At 42.6% G+C, this 23,478-nt stretch overlaps 1 protein-coding gene and 1 pseudogene across 3 annotated transcripts in view; one reads left to right on the top strand and one right to left on the bottom strand.

Moving 5' to 3' along the window:
- The window catches only part of PRKCB (protein kinase C beta), a 350,360-nt gene that overhangs the window by 212,224 nt on the left and 114,658 nt on the right, over positions 1–23,478 (top strand). The window lies entirely within an intron of this gene.
- LOC150009757 (zinc finger and SCAN domain-containing protein 4 pseudogene) lies at positions 4,339–6,205 on the bottom strand (annotated as a pseudogene).

Here is a 23,478-nt window from a genome sequence, read left to right as displayed (position 1 = left end):
GCTTCCTGGCCTCAGAATGACCTGGGCTCATCACTGTCTCTGCCCATCATTGGCTCCCGAGAGAGATCCTGGGGCTTAGGGGCTATACAGGGTCCCCTAGACAGGGATGATGGGTAGGCAGATCCTGGTCTTGAAATGTCTCCAGACTTATTCAGCAGGGGCACTGCCCAAAGGATCTCCAGGGAAGGGGTTGTTGACTAGGGCTTGGGATCTGAAAATTAATGTGAAAGGCCTGTGTCCCTGGGCTTGCCATCCGTGTGTCATGAGATCATACATGGCACATTGGTAGGGCCTAGACTCAGCTCTCACCCATGAGCACCTTCAATGAGTCTTTCCCCAAGTGGTTATATCAGAAAATATGGAGGTGATGGTTATAATGGTGTTGATGGTCAGTGCTCAACAAATGTTTGTTAAAAGCAAAAATCTAAACAAAAGACAGAACATCGTCAACAAGTGTCATACGGTTGTGAGTCCATGTTTTAGATTGTGCCACCACTGCCCTTCCCCAGCAGCGACAGTTTGGGGAAGGGGAAGGGACACAGGTGCTTTGTGGTCTCATTAGATCCGCATGACAACCCTATGAGGTATTACCTATTCCATACTCACTATTATTTTGGTTTTACAGAGAGGAAAATGAAGCTCAGAGAGGTGAATTTACTTGCCACAAGTCCCACAGCTAATGAGTGGCGGAGCTTGAATTAAAATCTAGATGTGACTGATTTTAAAACTAGTCTCTTAATGCACAGCATTCCTGGGGAATACAAACCTACTCCCCTTTAGACTCCATTCAATCCTTCCTTCATTCATTCTTTCCACTGTTCTTTGAATGTTTCCCATGTGGGAGGCCATTTGCCTGACACCGTGAGGCTCTATGAATGAGTATGACCCTTTACACACGGACTATTTCACAACCCACTAGGAGAGGGAGGGGAGGAGAGAACTCACTGTAAAAGGGATGTGGGTGAAGTGATAACCCAGCATGAGAAGTGGCCAAAGATCACAAATGAATTCCAACCCATGGGGCTGGCAAAGGCCTCACAGAATCAAAGGCAAGGAGTTAGTTCTGGACGCAGAAGGAGAACTCCCCCATCACCTCCTTCCCTGCTAGGACTCAGCTAGGGACTTTGTCTGTTTTATACTTTGAAAGACGAATAGACGCTTTCATGAGCTTTTGCCCTCTGAAATCCATTCTTCACACCCAGTCGGAGGGAGGGATCATTATAAAATGCAAATCAGACCGTGTCACTCCCCTGCTTGAACTACTCCAAGGCTTGAGCTAAAAGGCTTCTCAGGCTCTGAGAGCCTACAGGGTTGAGTCCTCTCCCAGATTCTTTCTCCAGCCTCATCCCTCTTTGTCCTGCTGTCATGATGTCTTCATCTCTGCTCTCTCAAATGACTTGTCTTCCTTCTTGCCTTTGCTCTTCCTTCAGCCACTTTAGTGTCACCTTCTCAGAAGGGCCACCCTTGAACCTTACCCAAAGAAATCCCTCCCAGTCTCTCTATCCTGTTCCCCTAATACTGTCTTTGAATGTGACATATATTTGTCATGTTATTTGTTTATTTGCTTCTTACCTGCTGCCCTGCATTGGAGAACCTACCCTATTTTTCATACCATATGCTAGTACCTAGCATGTGCAAGAGTACAACAAATGTTTTCTGAATGAATGGTTAAGTAGCTGGAAAAGTGGGTTCGGTAGGTGGGTTGTCAGGTTGAGGTAAGCACGTGAGGGAAGGCCCAGGGCATGAGGGGACAGTGGCTTTCTGGTGTGTTGAGACCACAGAGTGTAGCTGTGAAGACTGGTCAAAGCCAGGTCACAGAAGATCTTGCGTTCTAGGGAGTTTAGACATTATTCAGGAGTAGGTGAAATACTGGGGATGGTCATAATTTGATCTAGACAGGACAGGTGACAACAAAAAGGAAGGATGTCAATAGGATGGATGAGATAATACACATTTGAATTAAGGAAGTGACAACTGAAATGGGCAGATGAGAGTAAACTGATGAGGAAAATCAGGGAGAGGATGGAGCAGTTAGGGATTAAGTGAGATTTGTGGCTCGGGCATATGTGTGGATAGTGGGTGTGATGAACAATCAGGGTTAGAAGTCAAAGCAGCTTGCTTGGAAGGTTTTGTGTGGGTTGAGTCTGAGATGTTTTGGGGTGACATGGGTGGCTTATGTCCAGTAGGTGGATGGAGATCCAACTCTGGAAACAGGGCTGAGGCTATAGGTTCAGGTATTAGTAACTTAAGAATGGAAGCCAAAGCCACTGGGTGTGTTGGGTATAAGAGAGTTGAGAGGTGGAGGAGCAGCATGGTTGGGACCCTGGGAAATGGAGCCACTTTGTGATTAGTGGAGAAAGAGAAGCCAGTAAAGCAGAAGAAAAAATGGTGCATGTAGAGGAGGAAGGGGAACAAGAACAGTTGAGGGTCACAGGAACCAAGAAAAGAGAGAGTTCAAGAAAGTAGATATGGCCAACCTATTTGGGTGATGCCAACTGGTAATGGTAGAGAGAATAGGCTAAGAATTGAGACAGTCACTGGATTTTGTCATTTAACTTAGGGATTTGGGCCATGCTTGGTCAGTGGCAAGATGAGAGGAAGAGTCAGGATGCTGGGTGTTAAGGAGGTTCAGAAGTGGAAAGAGAACTGTAGACAATGCTTAAGAGAATGTGGGTTGTGAAAGGAAGTGACCAGGAGAGGCAGCTTGAGAAAAAGTCATTCATGAGAGGAACCGGAGCAGGTCTACAGTGTGGATGGAAGAAAACGTGGGGAGGGGAGGGCTCAAGATGTATGGGCAAAGGGACAGGCAGTAAATAGAAGGGATCATAGGCCTTGTGGTTACAGAGGTGTTCAAATCCTGGCTCTGCTGTATACAAGCTGTGGGACTCTGGGCAAGTGGGCCAATCCCTGTGAGTCTCAGCTTCTTCACCTGGCTAGTGTAGAGAGCACACACCTCACAGGGTCATGGCAAAGCTGAAGGGGGAATATGTGTCAGGGCCTAGTGCCCAGGGAGTTTTGATTTTGGGTTAGTGAACTCTTACCAGACTCCTTCATACGTGCCATTTAGAAAAGACCGCAGTGGTAGACACTATCTCCTAGTCCAAGTTAAATCCCTCTTGCTTTAAGCTCTGAACTTCCATACTTCCAGCACATACCACATTTACTATGGTTCCTTGTGTGGTGGACACTGTGTTGTGCCACCCAGGCCCCCTTTTTAGGACTGAGGCACTTCTGTTCCAAGCTGGTCACTCACAACTTAGTTCTTCTCCAGGATTGCCCTGAAGAGCTGCATTGTCCAAGGTTATGCCCCCTTCCAGGGGTAGCCCACACCCAAGGATTGATTGATTACTGGTGGGGGCTGGGAATAAAAGCCCAATCCCTGCCTCAGTTGGAGACATGTCTGAAGGGCTTTCCCAATCACAGAACTCTCTAATAGAGCAGGTGAGGCTTCTGTTGGAAGTGCATTGCCGTTTAACTCCTCGGTTTTATCCTGATTCCTTCATTCCTCATAGGGCTCATTCCCAAGGGTATTCTCCACACATATCCCCACATCAGTCTGTTTTCAGGGAACCTGATTTGAGACATCTTGTTTAATGTCTGTATCTTTTCCCTAAACAATAAGCTTTTTGAAGACACCAGCTATGTCTGGCTTCTTTATTGTCATGTCACCAGCTCTAAGCACATAATAAATGCTCATTTACTAATTACTTGTTGAATCAGTGAACAAACGTGTTACTGAGACACACACACACAGGTGTGCCCTGACATATACAATTTTCCAGAGTTGTTAATTACAGGACAGGTTGTCTAAAAGCACCTTTCTGTGGACCTGCAAGCCTGCTGAGCCCACCCAGTATGAAGCCATCCATTCCAGGAAGTGGCTCTGTGTCTTCCATGAGTGAGTTCCAGGCCACAATCAGCAAACAGTGGCCATGATTTGTAAAGCATTCCCATAAGAAGATTTGGGCTGCATTCTATATCATTTTAGTACAGAGGGGTTGTTCCTTGGGGCCTTTAATATTCTAGCTTTCATTATTGGGAGAGTAAAGTGTATCACTTGCATTCTGAAATTGATTTTTACCCTTAAAAGAGCCCTTAAAAATAAATAACTTAACGGGAGGGGAAGAAAGAAAAGAACTCTGCATTGGACAATTGGTTAAAAAAGAAAAGAAAGAAATTCTGGGAGTGCAAATCAATCAGAACATTTAGATTACATCTAGATTGTGTCTCTCACTCCCTCTCCCCTTCTTCTTCTTCTTCATTTTCCTTTTTTTAACTTGAAGCTTACTGGACTTTGAAAACACCCATGCTGCTTGAGAAGGCTGGCTTGGGACAGTTTCACGGGACAGGTGACTGGAGCGTCCTCCGGATCATTGCTCCACAGCTGGCACTTGTGCCACGATTAGTGAGAAGATGCATTGCTAATATTTCATTAGCAATTGGATCAGTCAACTTTTGCTGCGTAACAAATTAAATGTACGGGGGGAAAAAAACAAACTTTCTTTCAGCTTTGTGGATATGCTGGAAAGTTCTCTGACCTGGGCTGGCTTCCATAGGGCCAAATGCGCTGGAATGGCCTCACTCTCATGTCTGGTGCAAGTGTAAGCTGAGTGACAGGGATGACCAGGCCATGTGTTTCCCAGGGTCCAGCAGGAGAACCCTATTTTTTTCACATGGTTGTGCCCTTGGGAGTCTCAAGAGCAGTAAGTGAGAGCAATTCAGTTCAAGCCTCAATTCACAAGCACTTTTTTATTCAACAAATATTTATTGGTCATTTGAAATGTGTAAGCCACTTTTGGTCATTTGAAATGTGTAAGCCACTTTCTAGGCACCTGCGATACTTTGGTGAACAAAACGGAAATTCCCTGACCCTTTTAAACTTAAATGTTAGTGGGGAACACAATGAATGGAAAATACAACCAGGGTATTATAAAGTAGGTCCTAAATAGACAAATACTCTAGAAATATACATATTTTCAGACATATTTATGTGCATTTCATTGGCGTGTAGCTTCTGATGCGGAGGAAACACATCTGAAGCCGTCATCAGGTGTGTCCTCAGGTGGGGATAGCATCTCTGGCACGCAGCACACACGTGGGCTTCTCCCATGTGGATTCTCTCAGGAGCCGGAAGGTGGGTTCTGTGGCCTGGAAGGCTTCTCTTCCGCATGAATCTGCTGATGCACATGTTGGTCTGAGGTCTGGAAGAAGCCTTTGTCGCATGCAGCACAAATAAACACCCTCTCATTATTGTGTCTTCTCTGATAGACTGTTTTTTTTAAATTTTATTTATTTATTTGTTTGTTTATTTTTAGAGAGAGGGGAAAGGAGAAAGAGAGGGAGAGAAACATCACTGTGTGGCTGCCTCTCACTTGCGCCCCCAACTGGGGACCTGACGTGCAACCTACTCATGTGCCCTGACTGGGAATCGAGCCAGCAACACTCGGCTCGCAGGCCGACACTCAATCCACTGAGCCACAGCAGCCAGGGCTTTCTGATAGACTTTTAACCAAGAGAAATACCTCAAGATCTTGGGACATTTCTCACATTGGTATGACTTTTGGGCTTCACAGAATCTTTCTTGTTATTCCTCACATGTGGAGATTCCCTGAGTTGCTCTGGTGGGTAGGAACAGGCTCAGGTGTGGCCTGGTCCAGCCTGGAAAGAACTGTTGGTCCCACCTCCTTGAGGACACCTTGATAAGAGAGTCCTTTCAGGGACCCTTCCTGGGACCTGGAGGTGCCCAGACTTGCTCTTCTGTGACTGAGTGGATTCTCCAAAGGGACACTTCCCTCTTCTGGCCCAGACAGTTCTCTCCCTGGATAATGAGTAAGGGAGGGGTTTGATTGCCTTGACTAGTAATACTGTCATTTACTTGAGTAGTTTTCAAAGATGTATTGCCAACACTTTCTTCATCTCCTTGTCCTGCTTGCAGAGAAGTGTCTTGGGGAGTCCAGGAGGGTGTCCCCACATTTTCTTCTGTTGGGGAAGGTATTGACAACTGTTTTGTTAGATGAACAATGACTTCTCTTAAGGACATATTCTCAAAAAAGAGGGTTTCCTGTCCGTGTGTGTGGAGGTGGAACAAGCCTGGGGGCTTCATGCACTCATCACTCAGGTCCTCCATGAATGTATCCAGGTTTCTGCCACTTGGTTCTCGGTTCTCCTTCAGTGTGGGCCTGTTACTGGGGTGCCTATTGATCATAAACTGTTCCAGGGCCCCTTGAAAAATAATTTCATCCTTGCTGTGCTGTTCTGGCTGCAGCCACGAGTGAAATGACTTATAGAGTCTTTGCAGTTCCTGCCTTGCACATGAATTATTGCTGTCTTGAAATAGGCAGAGCTTTGTGTTCTGAAACCCAGAGACCTCTCTCTGTGTTTTGGAGAGTAAGTCTTTGGCTGGGTTTAATGTCCCTGTTTTCTAATCCACAGCCATTCCTGCATGGTTCAGATAGAAATGAGGTTCTGAGGTCTAAATCCATTCTTAGCAATATTTCTTGGAGACTCAACATCCAGATTCAACTCTTGAACTCCTATGTGGATAGTGGTGGATGCTTAAAAGACTATGAGCTCCTCAAGATTAAACTTCAGAATGGCTAATCCTGGACTGCAGGTTGAGCTACTGTGTGAGTGGTTGCCTGCACTGGGTTAATCTTCACAAGCACTTTTTTGGACTCTGCATCACATTGGTTAACGTGCCAGTGGCTAAAGCAAATCACATGACCAAGTGCACATTCAGAGAATGGAGAAATAGACTTTTATTCTTTCATTGGCATTTCACTTTCTCAACCATAAACAGGAGTAGGTAGTTAGTCTCATTTTATGGCTAATAAGCTGAGATCATAGAGGTAGAGCAACTGGCATGAGGTCACACAACAAGCCAAGACCCATTGTGTAACCAGCCTATTGTGGATGAACGAGGTCACCATGTGCTGCCATATTCTACCTTTCCTCTGTCGTTCGCTTTTCCACTCTGGCATCCGGGAGGACAGATCCCTGTGGGAACTATCGGCATGGTTGACCCCTCACTCAGCCCTGGAATTATGCTTGTCTTTTATCCATAAGTACTCATCCGTGCCAAGGGACAATGACAGTTACATTTTGGGGGAGTCAAAAGTTATACATGGATGTTCAACTGCTCAGGATGTCAGTGCCTCTAATCCCCCATTGTCCAAGGGTCAAAGGTAGTCTGTGGTCAGTCCATGTGGTGATATAATAGGCAGTTTAAAAGGAAGAGCTGGTTCCAAATAGACTGACATGGAGAAATAGAGCATACTGTTAGGCAGGAAAAGCACTTTGCTGAGCGACATGTGTGGTTGATTCCAATTTTGTAGAATAATTGTCCCAATCCATGTGTTTCTAGGTGATTGTCTCAGCAAGGGGAAAGGTTGAAAACACCAGGTTGCAAATAATCAATGCCCTAAGTGCCTCCTTGGCCTCTCACCCCTTATCCAGGACCCCCTAGTCATGATGCAGCAATGAAAAGGTTAATGTCTAGTCCAGTGGGAGCCTTCAGATCCACTCCAGTGCTTCAGCTGTGCCCATTCCAATGGGCAACACTGCACGTGAAATATTTTGGCTATCAGCCCTGCAGTGGAGGTTAGGATTAGAGTCCTTCTAGATCTAAGAGCCTTTGCTAATCCAAATACCACCTCCCATTGCTCATCTGTTTATACCCCACCTGCCTTAAACAGTTTTACCACTTTTTAAATGTCTTAAGCCTAGAGTTCAATATTTTGCCATCATGACTTTTTTTTTTTTTTTTTTACCCCCAATGAATATGTGCCATATACATCTTCTGAGATGGAAGGATGTTATTTTTTGGGGGGTGGGGGGAAGGTAGGAATGTTGATCTCTCCCTGAAGGAAACCCAGACATCTGAAGGTGGCTTTTGCTCATTACAGGAGAACAAGTGATGTGTTTAAGACAGAATGTTGCCACAGAACATATGACTGTAGTTATAGATAAGAGGCACCCTCAGAGGGGAAAAGCCTGACCCACATGGGTCTTCAGAGACAATGTGATGTCACCATCAAGGGTGTAGTCTGTAGAGCCAGAGAATCTGAACTCACATCTTTGCTTTGCTGTTACGAGCTATGTGACCTTGGACAAATCACTTATCCTCAGATCACAGTTTCCACACCAGTAAAATGGGGGAAAGCTAATATTTACATAATAGAAATTTTGTGAGGATTACATGAGATATTAACATGTGTAAAACTTAGAACAATGCTTGGGTCATGATAAGAGCTCATTTTTCCCTAGCTATTATTATTTAATCTTTATTTCTATCTTATTTTGGAATAAATTATTTTTGGCTTCCTAGAAAAGAACAAAATGAACACAGACTTAAATTCGGTAGGCAGGGTGAGTCACTGAGGATTTTTTTGAGTGTGGAACTGACATGATAAGATCTGTGCTTTAAGAAGATTAATTTGTCTGCAGCTCACAGGCGGATCTGGAAGGAGGAGAGGGTGAAGGTAGTGGGATTCATCAGAGGCTGATGAATGGTCCCAGCTCCACTGTGCAATGTGGCAGCTTCTAGCCACACATGGCTGTTCAAACTCTAATGAGAATTAATAAAATGAATGACAATTCCTCAGACACAACGGCCACCTTTCAAATACTCTGTAGCCACACGTGGCTAGTGGCTTTCATATGGACAGCAAACATTTTCATTGGCAAGGAAGTTCTACTGGGCAGCCCTGGTTTAGAGCATTGGTTCCCCTACCTGAGTGTGCATCAGAATAACCTAGAAGGTGTGTTAAACACAGATCGCTGGCTCTATCCCCAGAGTTCCTCACTCAGGAGGTCTGGGGTGAGGTCTGAAAATGTGCATTTCTGACAAGTTCCCAGGAGAGCTGAGGCTTCTTATCCCACCCTTTGAGAACCACCTTTCTGGAACAGAGGGGAGTTGAAAATCCTGTATGTAGTCTGTATAGAAGGTATCCAGCCACGTGATATGAAAAAAATAGAGACATTTATTGAAGAAGATACAAGAAACATTGTACATAGGACAATGATGCCTCAGTCCCCTTCAAAGTTGGCACCTTGGGACCTCACACAGTTCTCCTAATCACCATCATCTGCCCCACTGTATTTTCCCTAATCTCGTGGATGGTTTGAAGTCTCTTCCCTTTCAAAGGTGATTTTAGTTTTTGGGAAAAGCCAGAAGTCACAGGGCATCAAATATGGGCTGTAGGGGGCCTGAGTCACCTGGGTGATTTGATGTTTTGCCAAAAAATCTCTGCACAAGATGTGATGCATGAGCTGGTGCATTGTTGTGATGAAGCTGACAACCACAGCTGCCCACAGCTGCAGCCTTCTGAGTCACCTGACTAGCTTTTGTGGAGGAATGTTCAAGCTTAACACAAAATTTGATGCAGATTCATTGCTGTACTGTCATTTTGAATGTGACAGCCACACGGTACACATACTAATTCAACAGTGTCTACCACTCCCACTGACTAGTACAGTGAAGCTGTCATTGTTCACACATGTGCATTCCAGTTCACTCTCCTTGGCCGCTAGGTTACATCAATGTCGCGCAAACCGTTCTCATTACGTTAACAATGGTTGGACTCTTTCTGGACAGACCTCATATGTCTTATTTATATGCCCCAGCGAAGCCCATTTTAGACTTGCTCTTAGTCTCTCTCTGGGACTGGCAAGCTGGGAACACCCCTAGGAGTCTATTTCATGAGGGGATATGCACAGGAGCTGTGTGTGGCTTTTCTGGCTGAGGAAGAAGAAAGGTGGAGCTCATTCAGTCTGCAGAGCAGCTGGACAAATCAGGCAGTGAAGGAGTAGCCCCTGCTGCCTGTGCTTTTGCTGCTCTCCTGGAGACAAGCTTTCAGAACTGACAAGGCAAGAATTTGCTGCCTTTGTCCCTTGGTCCTTCCTTACAACTTTCCCCTGAGGCATGAATGACTCAAGGCTAGCTGTATCCATGGGGGAAGGGGAGAAAGCCTCAGGGTATAAGTGGCAGAATTCAGTGATGTGCAAACGGGGACAAATCATCACTTAAAACCTTAACTTATTACCAGCCACAAGTGTGCCTCCTTGTGCCTGCGCTTGTGAAGTGCAGGAAGGAACATAATGGGGATTGTGCTCAGTGAGCTGGGTACAGCATCCACTGATGGGCAGGGTCCCCAGAATTGAGCTGGGAATTTTGGGCAGAGCCATAGGGTGGAGCTATGATAAACCAGAATCGTAAAATTCCACACCCCAGCTGTGCATCCCATTCATAGATGTTCATTGGATTTGCATGAGTGTCTGAGTGCAGTTAGGACATTTTCCAGAATACACCAGCAATATTCTGCACCAGCTGGCAAATTGTTTTGACCCTCCTAAGATGGCTGTCCCCACTGTCCCTGCTGCTCTCCTGAGATCTCTGGACATATCCACTCTCAGCAACTGAGTTAACAGTGAAGCATATCAAGGGGCCTCCAAGACTGTGTTTCAATGCTGAGGATGCCATCAGTGCTGGTTATCTGGTACCTGCGTGATGTCATTTGGAAATATTTTGAATATAGTTGTGTATGTGTGTGTGTGTGTGTAAAGTGGTGAAGAGTGAGGGAATATGGAGAGTATCCAGTAGATGCTACAATTGCCTTGACATATGAATAGTTTGATAAAATTATAATTAAGTGGGAAGGATGATAGTTTCCTTCAGGCTCAATAAAACTCATGGCTTTAATCATCCATTTATCCATCCACCCATCCATCCATCTATTCATTCATTTACCCACCCACCCACCTCCCTATCCTTCCTTCCTTCTTTCTTCTCTCCCTCCCTCCCTTCCATCCATTTAGGATAAATTGATCCAGCAGGAAACCTCTTCCTGTTCTCATGCTTTTGTGCCATCAAGGATGTCTGACAGTACATAAGGGGGAGCATTCCTCTGTTGGGACTTCTTCTAACAGATGTTTTTTTTTCCTTCATTGTCCCCGAATGACAGTAGGAGGAACAGAAAGCTTATCTTCAAATGACACCCCTTTCCTCTGACTGCCTGGAGGATGTGGTATGAGAATGTGGCTGTCAGGTTTTTAAAAATCCATAGCATTCCATAATTCAGTGATGTGGTCAAAGCAGGGGCCCATTGAAGAAATGGGAAAATATGTACTGCTTCTCTAGAGAAGGGAGGTAAGCTGCCTTGCTCAAGGCTGGGGGTGCTTTTGTCTCAAGCATCTGGAAATTAAACCCATCACTTACAGAGCAGATCGGAGGACTCTGGCTCTTGCTGCTTGTGTGGAGTGCCAACTGACAGCTTTGATTCAATGTCCAAATTAAGCTGCCAAGTAGCAATTCTGCAGCTCTGGGGCCCCATGTTAGTATTTATGTCTCATCTTTAAAAATAATCACATCATGAAGCAGCACCCAAAGCCTCAGCAGCCACTGCATCTGAGGGTTTGAATGCCACCCGCTTGGTGCCTCTGCTGCATTCACTCAGCACAAGGTGTGGGTGGGGGACACAGCCACACTGTCATGGTTCCTGTCCTGAGGATGTGGGCAAAGAAGCCATAAGCCTCCTCTTTCTTGTTTTCTCTCAACTTGAGGCATGAGGGGTTCTCCAAACAAGGATAAAGCCAGCATGTTGGATGCCTTACTCCTAGGCATAAGGAGATCAATAGAGCCAGCTCCGGGAAACAGGTGTTCATGGGCAGGATTATGTTTGTTTTCCAAGTTGGTCAAAGAGCGCTTTCTCTTTCTGCATCAAGCCCTGCAGCCCCATGGAAACCGAGCAGGGACATTGCCCACACTGTTGAGTAGTACCATGTGTTAGGAGACTGGGCTTATGAGGTGTCAGAGAGAGATTAACTTAGGTTCTCCAATAGAGCTGAGCAGTCTCTGGACTTCCGGGGCTGAGGTCGTATAGAGTCATAATAAGTATTGGTGTTATTGAACAGCAATTGGGGTCCCACCCTCTAGGCAAAGGTTTGGTGATAAAGGAAAGGAATCTTTATTCAAAAGCCATCATTTAAGTCTATCAAATCACAGCTTTAATTATTTCAGCCTATTGATTAAGGCTAAACTCTAACACCTGGGTTCTCTTATCTTTTCCCTTAGTAGTTTCTGTAGGGTTAGTTTACAAACTAAAACAACATGATACACAAAAGCTACAGAATTTAGGAAGAATGGCAGGCTTCTGTTCCCTCTAGAACACCCAAAGAATAAACCTGCCACCCTCTCTGCTAGGCCAACCCAGTCCTAGGCTGTGTCTGGAGTTCTTTCCCATCCAAAATTGGGAAATTCAGGCAGCTGCAGCACCATCATCCAAGCATCCTCAAGGAAGAAGAGCCTGAGAACCTGAGCCTGAGAGCCAGCTCAGGAGCCAGAAAAGCTTGTGAGCCAAAAAAGTCAGCCCTCTTTTTATTTTCATTGGCTCTGGAGGCATTCAGCTTCTCAGCCAGTCCATTCTAGACTGCTTTCCATCGCCTCAGCAAACTCCTTCTACGGCCCCTCCTATTTCTCCCCAGTGATCTTAATCAGGTCTCTCTGTATCATCTGCAGGATCCTGAGTGACCAGGGAAACCTGTAGAGAATAATGACACTAAACTGGGTTTAGCGGATTATAGAACACCCAATGCTCCAGGTTTATGGCTCTAAGGAAAACTCAGTTATGGAGCACAAAAGTTGTTGTGACTCACAGACTCAGAGCTCAGGGGAATCAGGTGACTGAATCTTGGGAATATGCATGTTGTCTCCAATTCCAGTTTGTCTGGAATAATGTGCACAAGGCTGGCCTCCAAATAACCAATAGATCTTTTCTCTCAGGTTTAGAGGAACATTGTTTTTCTAATTAAAATAGTAATTCATGCTCAACTGAGACTATATATTTAACTTCTTCTTCCAAATTTCCATTCTATGACTAGGACTTAAAAATGGGAAAAATTTATCAGGGCTGCAAACTGGAAAGAGAATGTCAATTACTTGCCAGAACCATTAAGGACTTTCTTTAGGTCACAGGTCACACAATACTAGCTAATTTTGTCTCCTCTTTTCCAACTTCTAAACCTCTTAATACTTTTATGTAATCGCATTGGTTGGTACTTCCTAAAGATGTTAAATTATAGTGGTAATGGTGGCATTCTTTTTTTCTTTTTAATCTTCACCCAAGTATGTTTATTGATTCGAGAGAGAGAGGAAGGGGGAGAGAGAAACATCAATGTGAGAGAGAAATGTGTGATCTGATTGGTTGCCTACCATACTTGCCCAAAGTGGGGATTGAACCTGCAACCTTTTGGAATACAGAGACGATGCTGTAATGAACTGAGCCACCTGTCCAGGGTGATGGTAGTATTCTTAATTTGGTTGTGGTCTTAACAGAGCTAGAAATGCCTCTACCTTTACCAGTAAGCATGATGAAGGCCTTTGATATATTTATTAACCCAAGAAAAGTATTCCTGTTTTTCTATAGTTAAAAGAAAGAATGATTATTAAATTTTGTCTCTTGCCTTGTTGTCATTTTTTTAATTATATGACTTTTATCCTTTGACCTAGTTTTATAGTGAGTAATATTAGTAAATTTTCTAAAACTATGAAGGGTTTTATTTAGAGAGGATGTAATCAGAACCGTCAGATGTTAGTACAAGCAATCTGGTGGAGAGCTGTATGTAATGTTCTAAGACTCAGTAAAGAGTAGTTAGGTAGGAGTTAAAATCATGGGAGCAGAGCCCTTTGGAAAATGTGAAAATTAAAAACAATTTTCTAAATAATCCATGATTCAAAGAGGAAGTCGCAAGGAAAACTAGAAAATATTTTGAACCAATGAAAGAAAATGAAAATACAAGGTCTGTCTGGAAAAAGCTGAGCCATTGTTAATATAACAAGAATGGTTTGCAGGACATTGATGTAATCTGGGAGCCAAGGAGCGTGAACTGGAATGCCTCATATGTGAGCAATGAGGACTTCACTGACTTGTCAGTGGGGGCACTAGACGCTGTTGAGTGAGCATGTGTACTATGTGGCCATCATATTCAAAATGACTGAGTAGAGCAATGAATCTGCATCAAATTTTGCATTAAGCTTGAACATTCCTTCATGAAAACTAGTCCAGTGACTCAGAAGGCTGCAGCTATGGGCAACTGGTGATTGTCAGCTTCATCACAACAATGCACCAGCTCTTGCATCACACCTCATGCAGAGTTTTTTGGCAAAACATCAAAACACCCAGGTGACTCAGGCCCCCTACAGCCCCAATTTTTTTCTTTTTTTTAAATATGCTTTATTGATTATGCTGTTACAGTTGTCCCAATTTCTTTTCCCTTTGTTCCCCTACACCCAGTGACATCCCTCCCTCCAGTTGTCCCCCACCCTTAGTCCATGCCCATTGGTTGTGCACATAGTTCTTCTCAACATCTTCCTATCTACTCCACTCCCCCCTACTATGCTTCTTAATTCCTGCATCATCTCCCTCCTTTTTCCCCCTTTCTCCTCCCTGCTGACCTCCCCCCATAATTTTTCCCATGCCTATAATTCTGTTCACATTCTCGTTGCCTACTTAGTTTGTCTTTGTTTCAGTTCCCTAGCTTCTGTTGTTGGTTGTTGTGATACAGTTTTGATTTTAATGTTCATAGTTTTGATCCTCTTTCTCCTAAACAAGTTCCTTTAACATTTCATATAACAGTGGTTTGGATGTGATGAACTCCTTCAGTTTTACTTTGTCCTGGAAGCACTTTCTCTGCTCTTCTATTCTGAATGACAGCTTTGCTGGATAGAGTAATTGTGGTTGTAGGTTTTTGCTTTTCATTACTTTGAATATTTCTTGCCAGTCCCTTCTTACCTGCAGAGTTTCTTTTGAGAAATCAGCTGACAGTCTTATTACGACCCCTTTGTATATAATTCTCTTCTTCTCTCTTGATGCTTTTAAGATTCTCTCTTTATCTTAATTTTTGACATTTTGTTTATAATGTGTCTTGGTGTGGTTCTCCCTGAGTCCAGTTTTCCTGGAATTCTCTGTGCTTCCTGGACCTGTAAGTCTATTTCCTTCCCCAGGTTTGGGAGTTTCTGCTTCATTATCTTTTCACATAATTTTTTCATTTCTAGTTCTTCTTCTTCACCTTCTGGCAGCCCTATGATTCGGATGTTGGTCCGCTTATAGCTGTCCGATAAGTTTCTGAGCCTTTTCTCATTTTCCTCACTTCTTGTTCCCTGCTTCTGTACTGGTTGACTGTTTGTTCCTTCCCTATGTTCCGATTTGTTGATTTGATCCCTGGTTTTCTTTCCCTCACCACTAGTTTCGTATGTGTTTTTGTTCATTTCAGCAGGACTAGCCTTCATTCCTTCCCTGTCTTGTTTAAGATCTCCTGTTAGGTCTGTAAGCATTTTTATAACCAAAGCTCTGAACTGTGCCTCAGAAAGATTCCCTATCTGCTGCTTCGTTAGATCAGAAATTTGCTGTCTGGTCAGCTGCGTCATCGGGATCTCTATCATGATCTGTGCCATCCTGAACAGTTTTGTGTTTACCTTTGCTTCTTGGGCAGGACTGTCACACCTCCTACGCTATAGAGGACAGAGCCCCATGCACTCGTCACAACCAGGTGGCCCATCTCACCACACTGTGGTGTATTCTGCAGGGGTGGGGGTCCAAGATGAATTTCTGCCGTTCACTCTCCGCTGAGAGACCGGGAGCCTCCTCCTCCATTGCCACCCCCACCAGGCCTCACAGTCCAAGGCAATGGAGGTCTGCCTTCCCTGGCTTTGGAATCACAAGCTGACGAGTCTCGTCTGCAGCCGGGGGTGCTCCCCAGGCACTTCTCGCCTCCCCCTAAATATGGGTGTCTGTGCTTACCACTGTCCTGCTGCTGTCGCTGCTGCTGTGGCGGACAGCACAGCTTGACCTCTCCTCCCCGGCTTCACCCCTCCTACCTGTTCAGATGAGCACCACTTTTTTATAACTTCATATGTTGGACTTCCATTTATTTTCTGGAACTTCTGGTTATTGCTGGTTTTGCGGTAGTTGTATTCCTTTTTAGTTGCGGAGGGAGATGGAGTGTGTCAGTCTAGGCCTCCATCTTGGCCGGAAGTCTCCTGTGTTTGTTGGCTTCCGTGTCCCAGGCAGAGCTGTCGCTCCTTCTACATTGTAAGGGGCGGAGCCTTAGGGATTCATTAGTGATGGGCGACCTGTTTCGCCACATTGTGGTGCTGTACATGGGGGAGGGGTCTGAGAGGGAACAATGACGCCCCTGTTCCAGGCATTTCTCCCACTTCTGTATGGGACTGACGCCTCTCTAGCTGTTGCCCTGGCTGTTGTTCCCAGACTGGGTGGGTCTGCGGATGTTCTAGGTCCGTGGGGGCCCTTTAAACAAGCGGACTCTGCTGAGAGACTGACAGTTTCTGCCTCCGTCTAAACCCCCACTGGTTTGCACAGTGAAAAGCAATGAGGCTTGATTTTTCCTGGAGCTGGGACGGCAACTTGCTCTGCTGAGGAGCTGGGAACGCTCCACAGGCATTCCTCCTGAATTTTTAAAACATGTGACTGCACTTTCCGCTAGCCTGCTGCTGTTGCTGCTGCTGCTACCACCACACTGTGTCCTCTCCACCTGGGTTCCGCCCCTCCTACCTGTCTGGATGAGTATTGCTTCTTTACATCTTTGTTTGTTGGACTTCCATGCAGTTTGATTTTCTGGAACTTCTGGTTATTTCTAGTTTTGAGATAATTGTATTCCTTCTTAGTTGTGGAGGGAGACACAGCATGTCTTTCTACGCCTCCATCTTGGTCGGAAGTTCCTACAGCCCAAATTTGATGCCCTGTGACTTCTGGCTTTTCCCAAAACTAAAATCACCTTTGGAAGGGAAGAGAGTTCAGATTGTCCATGAGATTCAGAAAAATACAATGGGGCGGTTGATGGCGATTGGGAGAATTGTGTGAGGTCCCAAGATGCCAACTTTGAAGGGGAATGAGGCGTCATTGTCCTATGTACAATGTTTCTTGTTTCCTCTTCAATAAATGTCTCTATTTTTCATATTACATGGCTTGATACCTTTTGGACGAACCTCATAGAGCACATCAGATTTTTTGGAATCCAGATAAAGAAGTGCTTGAAATGAAGTTTATATTGTGGAATTCTACCAAACATTTAAAGAAGAAATAACATCACCCTGGCCAGGCTGCACAGTTGGTTGGAGTGTTGTCCCGTAACTGAAAGGTTATAGGTTCGATCCCCAGTCCCGGCGTGTGCAGGAAGCAACCAATCGATGCTTCTCTCTCACAGTACTGTTTTTCTCTCTCCCTTCTCTCTTTGGAAGCAATGAAGATATGTCCTCAGGTGAGGGTAAATAAATAAAGAAATAATGAAGAAGAAATAACACTGATGCTTCAAAAAAAGAAGAAGGAACACTTTGTAACTTATTTGATGAAGCTAGCATTACCCTGACACCAAAACTAGACAAAACAATAGAAGATAACTATAGATAAATGTTTCTTATGAAAGTAAATTAAAAAATCTGCAACAAAATATTAGCAAATCCAATCCAGAAATATGTAGAAAGAATAATGTATTTCAAACAAATGAGTTTTATCCTGGGAATGCAAAGCTGGTTCAATAATAAAAAAATTAATCAGTGTAATCACCATATTAATAACTTAAAGAAAAACCACAGGAACATATGAATTGATGCAGAAAAGGTATTTGACAAAATTTAATATCCATTTATGATTAATGTTCTCAGTAAACTAGAAATAGAAGGGAACTTTCTTGACATGATAAAGTGCATTTACAAAAACAAACAACCAAAACAACAACAACAAGAACAAAAAATGACAACGTACTTAGTAGTGAAAGACTACATGCTTTCCTCCTAAGCTATGGAGCAAGGCAAGGTTGTCTACCTTCACCACTCTATTCAGCATCATACACAAATATGTAGCCAGTGCAATAAGACAATAAAAAGAAATAAAAGATTGGAAATCCAGAACAGAGAAGAAAATAAAACTCTTCCTGTACACAGAAAACATGATTGTCTAAGTAGAAAATTCACAGGGATCTACCAAAATAACCCACTCCTGCTAATAAGTGGCTTTAGATAGATTGCAGGATATAGAGTCAACACACAAAAATCAAATTAATTTCTATATATTAACAATTAGAAACCAATTATTTAAAAGATACTATTTACATTAAGTAAAAAAAGTGAAATATTTAAATACACATCTAACAAAATATGCCTAGGATTTGTATGCTGAAAATTACAAGACACTGAAAGATACCAAAGAATACCTAAATAATGAAAAGACACGTCATATTCATGGAATGGAAGACTCAGCATATGTAAAGATGCTAATTCATACAGATTGATCTATAGACTTAATGAAATTCCAGTCAAAATCTCAGCAGAGTTTTTTGTTGATATGGACAAAGTGAATCTCAAATGCATATGGAAAGACAAAGAAACTAGAATGGCCAAAACATTTTTTTAAATGAAGAATGAGTTTGAAGCCACCACAGTACTCAAGCTTAAGGCTTACTGTTTAAACTTCAGTAATGAATCAATGTGATTTTTGTAAAGGGATTAGATAAAAAAATGAATAAAATATAATGGAGAGTCCAGATATATTCTCACACAAATGTGGCTGATTAATTTTTTAAAAGCTGTTAAAAACAATGAATTAATAAAGGACAGTCTTTTGACAAATGTTGCAGGAGTGATTGGACATCAAACTAAATAAACCTCAACCTCCATCTCATTCCTTATATGAGAATTAACTCAAAATGGATCATAGATCTAAATGTAAAGCTATACAACTTTAGAACACACAGGGGAACATCTTTATGACCTGGAATCAGACAAAGAAGACTTACGTATGGCACTAAAAACATGACTCATAACAGGAAAAAAAAAGATAAATTGGTCTTTATGAAAAGAAAAAGACCTTTGCTCTGCAAAAGGTACTGTTATAAAATGAAAAGTCAAACTACAAACTGAAGGACAACATTTGCAAGTCATATATCTGACAAAGGACTTGTATCCAGAGTAAAAAGCTGACTCATTAGTATGAAAAAAAAAGATAGCCCCACCAAAAACGTGGGCCAAAAACTTGAACAAACATATCACCAAGGGCAATATAAGGATGGCAAATACATTTATGAAAAGATCTTCAATATTATTAGACATTGGGGAAATGCAAATTAAAGCCATAGTGAGATGCCACTGCACACCTATTAGAATGGCAGCATTAATGATGGTGATAAATACTGTTAATGCCATATGCTGCCAAGGGTGCAGAGCAAGAGGGCCTCTTAGTCATTGTGGTGGGAATGCAAAAGGATACAGCCACTCTGGAAAAAAGTTTGGTTATCTCTTATGAAATTAAACATACACTTAGCATATAACTTAATGACTTCACTCCTAGGAATTTACTCCAGAGAAATGAAATTTTATAGCAGCTCTATTCATAATCACCAAAAACTGGAGGCCACTCAAATGCCCTTCAACAGGTGAATGCATAAACAAACTGTTGCATCCATACAGTGAAATAATACTCGTCAATAAAAAGGAATTAACTCTTCCTACAAACAACAAAGGCATCATCCTGAGTAAGAGAAACCAATCTCAAAAGGCTCCATACTGTATGAACCCATTTATAGAGCATTCTTGAAAAGATAAAACTATGAGTGGTTGGCAAGGACTGAGAGTGGGTGAGTTTGTGACTATAGAAAGGGAGCACAAGTGATTTTTCTGGAGTGATAAAATTCTTCTGTATCCTGGTAGGGTGGTGGTTATAGGAATCTATACCTGGATTAAAATTCAAAGGACTATACACTAAAATAAAAAATCAATTTTACTGTATGCTAATTTGAAAATTAAATAAATGATACAGGCAAAAACTAAACATAAAAGACAGGGAAAAGAAAAGGGGGGGAATAGAGATTGAGAGAGATGGGGCAGGAGGATAAGGTAGTAGACTGAGATGAAAAAGGAGGTAGACAAGAGAAAAGCATAAGCAAGAAGGATATGCTATGATACTATCAAGTAATTTAAAACAATAAGATAAATTAAAATGCATAGGAACAGTCAGTAGAGGAGTGGTTATTGCAGAAAATGTAACCAGTATTATGGAAACAAGTTTAAGGAGTAATGGCAGGGGAAAGGAAATAAAGAAATGATTACAATCATGAAAAAAACTGATAGATGTAGAAGACAAACAGCATTTATCCACAGATGTTCATAGAAAAAAAGATCATGGCAGACCTGTGTGGCTCAGTTGGTCAGAGGATCATCCCGTACACCAAAAGGTTGTGAGTTCAGTCCCCAATCGGGACATGTATGCAAGGCAACCAATCAATGTTTCTCTCTCACATTGATGTTTCTCTCTTTCTCTCCCCCATCTTCTCTCTCTCAAATCAATAAACATATTCTCAGGTGAGGATTGAAAAAAAAAAAGAGAGACCAGGGCAAATGGAAAAGCATCTATATGTAAAGGAGAGTTCAAGACAAATAATAAACTGTATAAAAAGAACCTTTTAATTATGAAAGGTAAAAATCTAAGACTAAAATGTCATGAACCTCAGATAACACAGGGTCAAAATACACAAAGCAAAAACTAGAAATGAAAAAAATTTATGGAAATACTATAACAGGGTTTTAAAATATGCTAAAAATATGGATATAGATAATTTAAACGATGTAATTAAAGTGAATACCAACTGTCTCTATCCCGAAGTTTGAACCCTTCAATAAGAGAATCACCTTCTTTTCCAGGGCCCACTAAACTGGTGATATACATATTACTTGGCAAGAGAAACCTCATTAAATTCTCCCCCAGAAGTTGCTCAGCCCATATTTTCTGATGAAAACAGAGAAGTAGAAATTCTTGAGACAAGCATGTAATATGAATGAGATGGAGTAGGAATCAGGTGGGAGTTTAAAAATGATGAACTCTTGAAATTGCTTCTTAGGGAATAGGAGGGGCCAGTTAACTAGGGACATCACATAGGGTTGACAGTCAGAGAGAAGGGCCAACCAAACTATGGTTGGAGGGCATCAGTGAGTAGTGGCATCTAGCTGCCATGTGTGACTCTTTTCTGCAAGACATGTATCACTGAGGGCCAGAGGTATGTAGAGAGGTGTTGTGAAAAGACAAGAGGGTAAAGACATTAAACCTCTGGCTAGAAGAGATTGGAGGGCTTTTCCATATGGGCAGGATTAGGAATGAAGTGATACCACAGCAGTGCATTGATGGACCAGAGGAAGGGAAAGAGTTTAAGGATCAGGGGGTTTGATGAGGTTAAAAAAAAATTGGTAAAAAGGGAGCAGGGAAATAAAAGTATAAAAGATCATTGAGTTGTTTAACAAGTGTTGGTAAGGATGTGGAGAAAAGGGAACCCTTGTGCACTGTTGGTGAAATTGCAAATTGGTGCAGCTACAATGGAAAACAGTATGGAGGTTCCTCAATAAATTAAAAATAGAACTACCTTATGAACTAGCAATTCCACGTCTGGGTATTTATCCAAAGAAATTCAAAACACTAATTTGAAAAGATATATGCTTTTCTATGTTCATTGCAGCATTTTTTAACAATAGCCAAGATATGGAAGCAACCTAAATGTCCATTGATAGATGAATGGATAAAGAAGATATACATTTACACAATGGGATATTACTCAGCTGTAAAAAAAGAATGAAATTTTGCCATTTGCAACAGCATGGATATACCTAGAGGATATTATGTTAAGTGAAATAAGTCTAGCACAGAAAGACAGATACCATATGATTTTACTTGTGTGTTGAACCTAAAAAACAAAATAAAGGAACAAACAAAATAGAAACAAACTCATAGATACAGAGAACAAACGGATGGTTGTCAGATGGGAAGGGGGTTGGATGAAAAAAGTGAAGGATGAAGAAGTACAAATTTGCAGTTACAAAACAGTCACAGGATATAAAATGCAGCATAGGGAATATAGCCAATAATATTGTATTAACTATGTATGGTGTCAGATGAGACTTGAAATATCAGAGGGGTCACTTTATATGTCTAACCACTATGCTGTACACCTGAAACTAATATAGAATAATATTGGGTGTCAACTGTAATTGAAAATAAGGGATTATTGGGTTGTTCAGTGGAAGCGCCATTGCAGGTGATACTCCAGGTGGCTGAATTGGAATGGAGGGGGCCAGAATAGGAAGGGATGGATTTATCACATTTGCCTTCAGGTCATCTGTCATTCTCACACTACTTCTTCCAAATTCATTTGTACGAAAACCACACTGGAGGGACACTCTTTTAGCCCTGAAATTTATCTTGATAGTTATATAATTTGATCTAAAGTCTCTAAAGGGAGAAAGGAAATCCACATTTGTTAAGCCTCTGCCATGTGCTTTACATTCTACTTAACGCTATTACCCTCTATAATTAGGGTAACCATATAATTTATTGTCCAGACTGGGATTCTTGGGGGTAAAAGGACAACACATATAGACTGCAGCTGTTGTCCTGGACAAACTGGCTACATGGTCATCGAGCAGCCCTTTGAGTTGTGTGTGATTTTATCAGCATTTCAGAGACAGGGGAACTGAGACTCAGAGATGTCTTTTGACTATGATCACTCAGTTAGTGAGAGCCATAGCAGAGGCAGGATTCAAACCCAGGTCTCTCTGACTCCAAAGTCCAACTGTTGCTAATTCAGTTCTGGACTCATCAGTACCAGCTCCTCATGATCTTTTCACTTGCCTAGCTTGACAGGCTGTCTTCTGGACAGATGTGGTGACTTCCCCGGCTGTCTCAGCACAGATCATCAGATGTGTGATAACTATACCACTGTCAGCAGTGACAGGGGGCCAGCTGTTCTAGGAACCTTTGGCCTTGATGTGCATAGGATGGCTTTGATGCTGCAGGTGGGCTGCCTGGAGACCCCAGGTTTGCTCACTGTGTCATCAGACACTATCAGATGAAGTCGCAGGGGATGGACAGTTAAGGGGGCTGGGAAGGAGATTCTGATGGATCCAGTGCTCACAAAAGCCACAGCATCAGAGAACCTTGGGGTTAGAAGTAATAAGTACTCAGGAATTAAGGGGACATAGATGGAGGAATAGGTTGTAGAGTGGAGAGCTAAAGAAGCTTCCAACTTTAGAAGGGGCGGCAGGGCAGTGGAGTGGGATTTTGGGTTAACCAAAGGCTGGGTTAAACTGTCAGCCACAACATCACTGGAATAGAAGGGGAGGGGTAGGGCAGGATAGCAAAAGTAGATGGATGGCTGTGAAATTTTTCACCTGTTAGTCTCTCTCCCTTCAACCCTCCTTGATCCTGGGGTATGTGCTAAGGGTGTCCAACTGGTCGCGGTGAGGTCATATTTGGTCTGTTGTTCACCAAGGGTTTTTTTCTTCTTTCCACCTTTTAGTTTTATTTATTTATTTTTCAATTGGCTCATTTCTTTATTTTTAAAAAATATTTTATTGTTTATGCTATTACAGTTGTCCCACTTTCCCCCTTTGTCCTCCTCCACCCAGCCCGTCCCCCACTTCCACAATCA

Source organism: Furipterus horrens, unplaced genomic scaffold (genome assembly GCF_987537825.1).
Source record: "Furipterus horrens unplaced genomic scaffold, mFurHor1.1.pri manual_scaffold_5, whole genome shotgun sequence".
NCBI classification, from domain to species: domain Eukaryota; kingdom Metazoa; phylum Chordata; class Mammalia; order Chiroptera; family Furipteridae; genus Furipterus; species Furipterus horrens.
The sequence above is the reverse complement of the archived record's forward strand: the minus strand, read 5'-3'. Positions and strand labels throughout refer to the sequence as shown.